Raw genomic sequence first — 10,388 nt, 5'->3', positions numbered from 1 at the left:
CTTGTCTTGGGTTATGTATAAGGATACAAAAAGGGCCTGGGGCAGATGTTGCTGGGATAAATGCCTCTGTCTACCCTGCCTTCAGCCATCACCAGAACTGCTCTGCAGGGGAATGGGAAGAGAGACCCTGGGTAGAATTTTGAAGTCCAGCAGGAGTCCCACCAACTCTAAAAAGCCTTTCCCAAAGGCTCCAGCCCATCATCAGCTTTCCTTTCACTAGAACTTTGCTGGATTTTTCATCTGGATCCAAGCTTTAGACTTAATCACACACTTTGTTTTGTGATCTGTTTTATGTGTCTCTACAACTAGATTAGAGGCTTCCAGAGAACAGGGACTATGTTTTATATACCTACACTACATAAAATTGCCCAGAGTTGCACTGGGTGGGGATTATCGCTGCCTGCCACCTAGGTTTCCAAGCTATCTACACGCTGCTGCCACAGCCAGCTTGCTAAACATAGACTTAAAGAGGCCACTCAGGGCTCTGGAGAGTCCACACCAAGCCAACCTCCCAGCCTCCACTCTCTGCTCTTCCTACCTCTGGACTTTTGCTCAACGCTCCAGCCCACCCCTCTCCCCTCCCCCTCCCCCAATCCAAAAGAGGCTAAAGCTTACTCTTCAAGATTTTTCAGGAACCTCCAAATACCATCTATTTTCTAGAGCTTTCTAATGTTTTTGTCAAAAGTCATCACTCCCTGGAATTTCCAGAGAAGTATCTTCATACTTCAAATTTCACCATATACTATCTAGCACATAGTAAGCACTCAATAAACGTTTAAAAGAATAACTGTTTAAAAGAATAACTATAACACCTTCTATTGTGGTTATTTATGCTGTGAACATCTTTTTTCCTCCACTAAATAAGCTTTATTATCTCTGTACGCCTCATCTAGGCCCCACGGATGTTAAAACAGTAGCCATTCAATAAATGTATACTGAATTGAATAGTAGGTATTCAGTAATGAATAAAACGAGTGAATAAAATTCACTGAAGTGAGTGTATCTAAATGGTACATATTGACGTAAAAGGTTTCTATATTACTATATTCCTTAGTACAAGTGACCAAAAATCCCAGTTTAGTCTAGATTACGCATTCATAATGATTCATGTAACTAACTCATTTGTAGGAAAAGCAAGGGTAGGATGTGAGGTCGAGTTGATTCAAATGCTGCCAGAACTTGCTCCTCAGCTTTCTTCTCTGCCTCTCTCTGTGTGTAAGCTTCATTCTTTAGGATGGCAGGCTTCTTTCATGTGGCAGGAAACACAGTATCTCATACTTTCAGAGCTTAATTCCTCTGAGTGTCCTTGCTGGAGGGAATCAAGCCTCATTTTCACTTTAGCCTTTTAGTCAAAAATCTCAGAAAGGAACATAATTGGCTCAGTTTGGGTCAGGTAGGGATGGGCCTCTAATAAAAGGAGTTCCCATATTAACAGTGAGGAGAAAGACCATCTTAAAGAAGAACTGGGTCTGGGTGTCAGGGGGGAAGTTTCGTGTTCTAGACAGATAAAACAGTAGATACTCACAGTAAGGAGAGGTACAGTCTGCATTCAAGAAACCTGGGGAGAACGGGCACAGGTGATTTGGGGAACTCAAGACGGGGGTCTCAAGAGGCCAGAGGAACACGCTTTGTTAAACATCTAAGACAAGGCTGACTGCATTTTCTTCAAGTAAGAGTCAGCGTGGGGATAGGGTCGACAGTGATGGAAGCCCACTGACCTGGCCTGCTCTGGGGAGGCCATGATACCTGGCTGAGGAGAGCCAAGCTACAGCTAAAGGATCGGAGAACGTGTGAAGGCAGGGGCACGGCAGGGAGAAGAAGGAAAAAGGTCTAGTCAGAGGCTAGTCAACAAGCCATCCACAACAGCCCCACCAGGAACTTCAGTGCGAGAGACGATACCCTCCCCTCGTCATGGTGGGAGAAGGGGCACGCCTCTGCTCTCCCACACTTGGCAGTTATTTTTATGGTAGGCTTATTTCTATCCATTCTAGACCTCAAGCCAGCTGCTAGAAGAAACAAGGCACCGAGGCTTCCAGGTGTCCACTGGCTTCAGGACTGGTTCCGTTACAGAGATGAAGCTGCGGCCACTCCACATTCACCCTCCTGGTTTCAAGGGGGCTGGAGTTGGGCTGGGCTGGGGGGCTCTTCCCTCATCCCACAAGCCCCACGAGTGCAGGGGACACTGGGCAGATCTACCTGACACGGCCTAGGGACCCCAGCCAGCCATCGGGACCTCTTTTGACAGCACCTCCCCTGCACAGCCTGCTTCCTTTGAACCCAAGGAGTCTGAGGAGACTCTCTAGCCTTTCACATACTAACCAGGAATCATTTCCCGGCCCCTACATGCCAGGCCGCCAAAGTAGATCCTTCCTTAAATGGGACCACACATCCTGTCTAAATTGTTACTCCTCCAAGGCAAACTTACAGAACAGTCAGGCAAGGCCTCCACACACAGCCACTGCAGACAAGCTTAAAATACACTTTAATCCATATAAAGCACCATTTCAGAGACTGGCTTTCTCATGAATGATAAAGATGCAACTGACACTCACTGGGGACTAAAATGTCAAGCTGCTGCAATCCAGCAGGGAGCCTGACAGCCATTAAATACAAAGTTCTGTTTCACTGATTCTGTTCCTTTCATTTCCCTGTCTTCCTCAACAACTGATCTGAGCTCCTGAAGCTGGCATTTTGGTAGGACCTTAGAAACTCTAACATCTCTATCCCTACCATCAGTTCTTCCACTGAAACGCTCTGAGAGTGGAGTGGGATGGACCAGAGGAGTTGGAAGAGAGGTGGAAACTGAAGGAGAACACAGCTCACCTTCGGGTTCCTCTAAATGCCAAGGAAGGGGAGACTTTCACTCCCTAGGAAGAAAGGACTCCTTGAAAAACAATCCATGATGGCTTCCAGAGGGGGTGACCCTAAACGCCCCTCCACACCCCTGGAATCCTCCATCTATTGGACTGGGAAAGACAACCACAAGGGTAGGCATGGGACTTATTTTGGATTCAGTTCCCAAGATAGATGGGAGCAGGCAATCTCTAGCACCACATTAGGAAACTCTGAGTTCTGAGCCCAGCCAACCACTCTAAACAGTTTCTTTACTTTTGTCTGTTTAACTTTTCCTGGCTCAGAAATAGGACATAAATGAGTTATTGAGAAATATTAGAATAGAAAAATAGAGGAAAGAAAGGACCCAAACAGTAGGACACTGGCAAGGGTGCGAATAGGCAGAGGAAAATCAGACCACAAGGCTCTAACTCACAACTCTGCTTTTCCATGTGCACGTGGTTTTTCATGCTTGGGCCTGGAGGTTGGATGGCAAAGGAGGACAGGTATGGTGTGTCTGAGGAGGTGGGTTAAGATGGGAGGATCAAAGATGTCTCTTCTCAAACCCTGAAGTTGTAGCCAGTCACCCTCTCTACATCTAGTTTACGACTCTAACCTGTGAGGTGTGTTTTAATCAGGCTTCCATTAGTATATGCGTGTGTGTGTCTGCCTGTGTTTGCTGCTGCTGCTACGTCGCTTCAGTCGTGTCCGACTCTGTGCGACCCCATAGACGGCAGCCCACCAGGCTCCCCCGTCCCTGGGGTTCTCCAGGCAAGAGTACTGGAGTAGGGTGCCATTGCCTTCTCCGCTACCTGTGTTTACATGCCTGCTGAGGGAGGTGTGGGAATATGTCAGTCAATGTAGATGTGCACCAGTTGATGGTGCATGTTTGCACTTGAAAGCCAGAAGGTTTTAGGCAAAATCTAGGGGTGGCACTGTTACACAAAGCTGGTGAGTGTGTGGCTGCTGGGTGTGATTAACAGTTTATAGTCTGTGTGTAAGTGTGCATGAATATCTGCATGCAAGTTAAAATGGAAATGTGTGCTGGAACATAATATAAGTGCAGGGAAGTACCTGGGCTTTGGAGTCAGTCTGACTTAGCCTTACATCCTTGTTCTGTTATTAACCAGATGTGTAACCTTGGACGAGTCACTGATCCTCAATTTCCTCTACTTAAATGAAGGTAATAAGTACCTTTCAAGTTTGCCATGAGATCACTCCACACCGGTTAGAATGGCCATCATCAAAAAATCTACAAACAATAAATACAGGAGAGGGTGTGGAGAAAAGGGAACCCTCTTGCACTGTTGGTGGGAATGTAAACTGAAACAGCCACTATGGAAGACAGTATGGAGATTCCTTAAAAAATCTAGGAATAAAACCACCATATGACCCAGCAATCCCACTACTGGGTATATACCCCGAGAAAACCATAATGCAAAAAGACACATGTACCCCAATGTTCATCGCAGCACTATTTCAATAGCTAGAATGTGGAAACAACCTAGATGTCTATTGACACATGAATGGATAAAGAATCTGGGGTACATAAAGGCAATGGAATATTACTCAGCCATAAAAAGGAATGCATTTGAGTCAGTTCTAACCTAGAGCCTATTATAGAGTGAAGTAAGTCAGAAAGAGAAAAAACAAGTATCATATATTAATGTATATATAGAATCTGGAAAGATGGTACTGACCAACCGATTTGCAGGGCAGCAGTGGAGACATAGGCATAGAGAACAGACTTGTGGACGGGAGGGGTGGGGGAAAGGAGAGGGTGGGACGAATGGAGAGAGGATCATGGAAACACACACTACCACATGTAAAGGAGCCTGTGGGAATTTGTTGTATGATGCAGAGAGCTCATATTGGTGCTCTGTGACAACCTGGGGGTGGGGGGGAGGGGAGAGGGTGGGAAGTGAGAGGAAGGTTCAAGAGGGAGGAGACTATGTACACTGATGGCTGATTCATGGTGATGTATGGCAGAAACCAACACAATATTGTTAAGCAATTATTCTTCCATTAAAAATTAATAAATTTTAAAAAAGATTGTCATGAACATTAGAAATGATGTATACAAAGCTTTTGGCGCCATAGCCCACACATAGTAGGATTCAAATTAGGCAGCTAGTATCACGCACTGGGGATGAGCCCCTGGTGGTTACTGAGGCGGTTAACCAGGCAGCAGGTATGTGAGATCTGGGTGAGGATTGTGCACTAAGGTGTGCGTACAAGCAAAGCTGTGTCTAGATGTGTTCGACCAAAGCAATTCCTTCTGCTCCAGCAGCCTCCCTACTCAGACCGGGGAAGGAGGGTGCAGGGGCTGGGCAAGTTCTCAGACTCTTGGGTTTCTGGGTCCGGGGTCTAAGGCAGTAAGAGGTTGAAAGGAGCTGCAGGAAGCCAACGACCTGCAGAAGCTTCCTTTTTTTCCCTCCACCCAGCAACCGTTGAACACCGCCACTCACACCCACTCGTCGCTCCACCCCCACCCTGCGTTGCTTTCGACAAGAGAGAGCAGGGCGGAGAGGAAACCCCACCGGAAAGAGGATTCCTCCCCTCCTTTCCCCACGCCGCCTTAAGACAAACCAGGAAGCCGGCGCAGCTTGCAACTGGGCCACCTTAACAGCGAGGAATGGCCTGGCTCCCCGCCAAGCCCCACCCGGCCCGGCCTCGCTCCGCCCCTTCTCCTCCCGCTCGGGCCGGGCTGGTGAGCCGGAGTCTGGCCCGAGTTGGCTGGAGCTGTTGCCATGACAAGCATTTTCTTAAGAAAGCTCTGCTGTTGAAACCGTCTAAATCCGGGCGTTGAAAGGGGGCTCGAAGTTCCTGGGGAACCGTCCCTCCGAGAAAAGCAAGACCAGGGACACCCGCCCAGCTCCCCGGCGCCCTTTCCTTCCAGGAACCTGAGAGGTCCTTCCCTTTGGGAGGGCCGGTGGAGACCCAGCCCACTCCCTGGTCTCCGCGGGGAAGGCAGAAGAGACCAGCTAGCAACTCCGGCGTGGCTGCCACACTGGGGAGACCGGTGGGTGTACACCTCCCACCCTACCCCTGTCCATGGAAAGCTGGAGGGGAAGTCCCGCGTGCAGAAGCCTGGATCTTTGCTAAGGAAGAGAGGTAGGCTTGCAGAGAATGATTTGAATCGTGATTTGCAAACTTAGTTTCTTTCTTTCCTCTCAATGACTTCTTTAACTCCCTGAATTTCTTCTTCCTAGCATATTTCTTGCGACTGGGTTTAGGGTGTGTGTATGTGTGTATATGTGCACAGATTTGTCAAATACTGTATTTCCTTCCTAGGTTCAGTTCTTAGAAACCATATAATCAAACAAGTGATTTCTCCTTTTTCCCCCTAGTTGTCATTCTTAGGTTGTGGGGGTAGGGAAGTGGAGGGTCTGTATTTTTCATACCCAAATTGAGCTTTTGGCAAAAGCATTTGTTTTCCCCCATTCGTCCCTGCCCTCCCTGCCCCCTCCTCCCCCTTGGCTTGGGAATGAGACACAGAATGGAAAACTGTTGCAGAAATATTTTCCGTGTCTGTTCCCTTTCTTGAAAGCCCTAAAGAGAGATGGGAAAAAAAAAAAAGAACTGAGTATGAAATCTTCAACAGGAAGAGGGGCAGCTCTGGGGGCTGAGAAAGGGCTCACTGGGGGGTGAGTGGCGGTTTCTGCTAGGAGAAGTTGGGGGTGGGGAAGGGGAATGCATACATTTTCTTTGGCTTTGTAGAGAAACCTCAGCAGTTTCTCTCTACCGCTTGCAAAACATCCTCAGACTTTCACGTCTATAATTAGTCGTGGAAAAAGCTGGGAGTTCCCTCATACCGTTGTTGTTTGAGTGTATGCAGAACGTCAAGAACCAACTGTATGAGTGTCTCTGAGGGCACCGCCCCATATATAGCTGTTCCCAAAGGGGAGAAAGGCGAAGGGGTGAAGTTGGAAAGTTTGCAGTTTCACGGGGCTGGAGAGTGTGTGGTGGTTAGGGTGGGCCACAGGTAACATTAGGAGGGTCCCAGCATCCTGGGCCACTGTGCTGTCTTGATGAAGAGCTAGAAATTCATGCTGGGATTGTCCCTCCTTTTGGTTCACAAACACACTCACTCAAATACTTGGCTTGCCCCTGGGGTGGAGGAGGCAAGCTGGCATCCTCTGCAGGCGAGTCCAGCCTCACATACGCCTCCGTCATCTCTCTGAAGGATCCACCGCGCTCCTGCCGGGTGTGGAGGGTGCGGGAGTGGCTAGCCACATCCTGGGAGAGAGTGGGCACTCTGCTGGCCAGGAAAACCGCCCTCCCGGGCATACCTGCCAGACTCACAGTAACTTGAAGTTGGTGCCCGCCAGCCTGGTAGGGGGGATCTCAGCTGACGTAGTAGGCCCCGCGGCCGTGGGGGGGCCGAAGGGACCGGAAAACCCCACCGCACCCACCTCGCCTAGGTGGAGTGTCTGGCCGGGAGTGACGGTCTCGTCTCCCTCCCGGAGCCTCTCCCAGAGCTGCCCCTTCTGGTCCTTACCACTTGGAGCCCCCTGTCCCCATCGCCCCCTCAGCTCAAGGCCCTCTTTACAAGGAAGGAAGGGACGAGACCAAGGTCATCCTAGGCTGGGACAGGCCCAGGGGAGATGGGCCTCCGGGGCAGGGGGCCGGGGAGAAAGTGTTGGAGGCGGGCTCCCTCAGCGGCCGGCCCGGGCTGGCGGCCCGCGGAGCGCGCTCTGGGGCGGGTGAAGGGTGCTGGGGAGCCGGTCCTGTCCCCGAGGTTGGGGAGTGCAGGTGTGTGGGACCGAACGCTCGCCCTCGCCCTCTCAGCCAGTTTGGTCGGAAGAGTCTTAAAGGGGAGAGGTTAGAAACTGGAAAGAAGGAAGCAGAAGATTTGGAGGAGAGCAGACATAGAGGCCAGGAAGCAACAGGAACCCGTTTCCACTCTGGGGTTCTGGAGGACGGGGCTGCCTGCACTCCTGCAAGGTCAGACCGCGCCTCTGCCTAGACTCTGCGGGAGAAGCCGGGGGGGGGGCCTTATCACGCGGGCAGGGGGCCCACGGCAGGACCCCCGGCTGAGTTCTGAGGAAAGCCAGGGAGAGGAGCTCATCTCTTGGCCCGGGAGCCCCGTCCTCCGCGCCACCATCTTGCAGAAGCACAATCCCGAAACCACCCCTTCTCCGCGCCCTGCGCCCTCTCCCACTCGGGGGCCGGTAACCCCCGCGTTCGCGCGGCCAGCCCCCCACGCAGGGCCCTGACCAGGGGTCGACTCCGGCGGGCTCGGGGAGGCGTCTCCCAGACGCGCAGGGCGCGCCCGCCGCTTTGAGCCGCAGGCGGGGGCCGAGGGGCTCCCCGCTCCCCACGCCCTCTGGGGCGGGTCCGCGCTGCGCCCCCCACTCCGCCACGGCCACGCCCGGTCGCCGCCCCGCCCCGAGCCTGCGGGGTCGGAACGCGCCAAGCACAGCGGGTTCCGGGCCGAGCGCGGTTCCCTGCCCCCGGGGGTGCCCTGAGCCCGGTTCCTTCCCCTCCCGGTTACCGTCTCTGCGGCCCTGGCTGGGTTCAGAACCCAGCAGGACGAGCACAGTTCGTTTCTCCACCCTGGCTTCTCAGCACTGAGGGCGCAGTCAGTGTTTGCGGGCAGGAGAAGGTGGCGTCTGGGGGGTCTGGGAACCGGCCTCTCCTGGGCTGACTCCTGGCTTCCCTGCGGTCTCCATCCTCCCCTCGGTACGGAACGCCCGCTCCCCCAGTGATGGCGGGAGGGAGTGCTGAGTCAGGTTTGTCAGGGTTCGATGGCCTTGGGTGTCCAAGAAAGTCAGAACGGGAGGGCCCAGGGGGGCAGAAGTAGCAGGTGCTGCGGGAGGGGACCCCGAGCAGACGCGGAGGAGCCGTGACTCTGTGCCTCTCTCCTGCAGCCCCTTGAGAAGAAGAGGGGTCCTGAGCTACTCAACCCAGCCCTGATCCGCTGCCACCTGCCAGCGTTTCAGACATTACAGAGGAAACTGCCTCTTATTCGAGAATAATTCAGCTTCTCTCAGCAACCCCCGTGGGCCCTTTTCTCTTTTTTCTATTCCCCTGGCCTTTGACCCAGGAGGCCTGCCCGCTGAGGGCATTCCAGACCCACCAAGCCTTGGAGGGAGAAAGCGAGGATGTTCCTTCTTGGTCCCAGCACCTTAAGAGTCCTGTCTGGCTTAGGTCAGCCCAGGTGTTGGGTTCAGCTTGTTAGAGGAATGCCCCTCCTAGGCCCCACTGCCTTCCCTGGAGGACTTCTTCCTGCCTCCGACCTCCTCCACCAGCCCCCTGGATTGGGCTCCCTTCCCAGCCGGCTCCCTGCTCCTCAGACCCGCACTGACTCCTGTCATCTCTGATGGGTATTTGCTGGGTGGGGGTAAGAAGGAGGGAGGGATGAGCAAGGCAGAGGTCACAGGAAGCAGGACACTTGGGCAGAATCAACTGGGATGCCGTGTCTTCCCCACTCATTTCCCCCTTCTGCAGAGCCGGTCAGAGGAGGAAAGCAGGCTGCAGTCCAGAAGGCTGGTGTGGAATGCTTTGTTCTCCACTTCCTCTCCCGGCATCTCTCTGTCTCCTCTTTCCTCTTTCCCTGTATGAGCCATTCTTGTTCCACTGACTTACTTCCTCTGCACGTGGTGAAGCAGAAATGACCCGGCTTGCTGCCCCCACCGTCAGCCCGTCCTCTGTTCAAGACGGGACCTACTTAGAAGCAGAGCCAACGACTGCCGGCTGGGGGAGGAGCTGGTGGGGGCAATTTGTGCTGGGACAGGGGCATATCAGACAGGCCAAAGGAGAGAAAAGGCAGGTGCAAACACAGGTGTCAGGGGCAACAGTACCCCACCCCCCACCCCTCCTACCCGTTTGGACTCTCTTCCCTCTTAATTCTTCTCTGGCTATAGTCTTCAGTCTCATCATTTCTCTCTGCTCTGGTTTCCCAAGTTAAGTACAAAAATGTTTAGAATAATTTAGGGAGACGGTCTGGGATGAAATCAGTGAGACTCCTTTGCTTTGGCCTTCTTGAGCTGCATCACTCAGGGCAGAGGGAGCTTAGGGTAATGTGTTAATTGGTGAGGAGGTTAAAGACTGTCAGGTAAGCTCAGGGAAACTCTCAGCGTAGAACACTTCATAGCATCCTGCTGTGATCTTCCACCTGCAAAATCAATGTCAGGGTGCAAACTAGTACAACTGCTATGGAGAGCAAGTTAGCAATATCTAAAAAAACAACATACGCATTTACCCAGCAGTCCTGTTTCAAGAAATTTATCCAGAAGATGCACATTCACAAATACAGAAAGACAGGTGCACAAGGTAATTATTTAAGGCATATTTGTAATAAGGAAATCATTGGAACTATCAATGTCTTTTTGTGTGTGCACTCAGTTGTGTGTGATTCTTTGTGACCCCGTGGACTGTAGCCAGGCTTCTCTGTCTGTGGGGTTTTCCAGGCAAGAATAGTGGAGCAGGTTGCCATTTCCTACTCCAGGGGATCTTCATGAACCCAGGGATCTAAATCGTGTCTTCCATGTCTCCTGCATTGCAGATGGATTCTTTACCACTGTACCATCTAAGAAGTCTGGAAATTATCA

The 10,388-nt window shown here is 51.9% G+C and overlaps 1 protein-coding gene across 6 annotated transcripts in view; it reads left to right on the top strand.

The window, feature by feature from the left end:
• The first annotated feature begins 5,536 nt into the window (after positions 1-5,536).
• The window catches only part of ATP2B4 (ATPase plasma membrane Ca2+ transporting 4), a 106,613-nt gene continuing 101,761 nt past the window's right edge, over positions 5,537-10,388 (top strand). For all 6 annotated transcript variants that reach the window (XR_014055047.1, XM_081495034.1, XM_081495033.1 and 3 more), the window contains exon 1: positions 5,537-5,946. The gene's annotated coding sequence lies outside the window, so the exon portion shown is untranslated. The remainder of the gene's footprint in view (positions 5,947-10,388) is intronic.

The sequence above is a fragment of the Giraffa tippelskirchi genome, chromosome 5, assembly GCF_054371585.1.
Source record: "Giraffa tippelskirchi isolate mGirTip1 chromosome 5, T2T-mGirTip1v1.2.pri, whole genome shotgun sequence".
Classification (NCBI taxonomy): Eukaryota; Metazoa; Chordata; class Mammalia; order Artiodactyla; family Giraffidae; genus Giraffa; species Giraffa tippelskirchi.
Note: the sequence above shows the minus strand (reverse complement) of the source record. Positions and strands in the feature narration are given on the sequence as shown.